The sequence below is a fragment of the Dipodomys spectabilis genome, unplaced genomic scaffold (genome assembly GCF_019054845.1).
Source record: "Dipodomys spectabilis isolate Male_0828 unplaced genomic scaffold, ASM1905484v1 ptg000175l, whole genome shotgun sequence".
Taxonomy (NCBI): domain Eukaryota; kingdom Metazoa; phylum Chordata; class Mammalia; order Rodentia; family Heteromyidae; genus Dipodomys; species Dipodomys spectabilis.
The window spans coordinates 6,849,758-6,850,485 of NW_024870852.1; the positions used below are offsets into that span (position 1 = coordinate 6,849,758).

General features: G+C 37.6%; 1 non-coding gene across 1 annotated transcript; it reads right to left on the minus strand.

The window, feature by feature from the left end:
• Positions 1 to 507: 507 nt before the first annotated feature.
• Trnaa-ugc lies at positions 508 to 588 on the minus strand. The gene has a single exon. It is a non-coding gene; the product is annotated as a tRNA-Ala (tRNA).
• Between the last annotated feature and the right edge of the window lie 140 nt (positions 589 to 728).

Consider the following 728-nt stretch of genomic DNA (forward strand, 5'->3'; position numbering starts at 1 on the left):
TGTATATGTACATTACATGTGTATATATACACATTTACAAACTATATCTATATAACACATTAATGCATATATACATGTGTATATGCAAAAATGTTTATGTATATACATACATATGTATGAACGCTATGCCATAGTATCTTATATTTTTAAGTTCTATGTAGATGACTATATATATATATGTATTTATATAATTCTGAAGCATATTTTTTCATTCAACACTAGGCTCACCTCACTAAAGGTAATCCAACAACATCTATTTTACCTGCTGTATTCCATCTTGTAAATATATCCAACTTCCTATAAGATGGACACTTCCTTTATTTTCAGTTTTTGCTATCTCAGACTATGCCACACCAAACATTGTTGTACTTGTTTCATTTTTTTTTGGGAGGGGGGTCCGGTCGTGGGGCCTGAACTCTGGGCCTGGATGCTGTCCCTCAGCTCTTCAGCTCAAGGCTAGCCCTCTACCACTTGAGCCACAGCACCACTTCCGGCTTTTTTTCTTTTTGCTTATGTGGTGCTGGGGAATCGAACCCAGGGCCTCATGCATGCAAGGCAAGCGCTCTACCACTGAGCCACCTTCCTAGCCCCACATTGTTGTACTTGTGTACATCAAACCACTCTAGGTTCTGCATGTGATGGTGAAATCTCTGTGTCATGGCATGTGTGTCTTTCACTTTATATTACAGAACTGATTGTTGTTTTTGTTTTGCATCTTTTTTCTTATT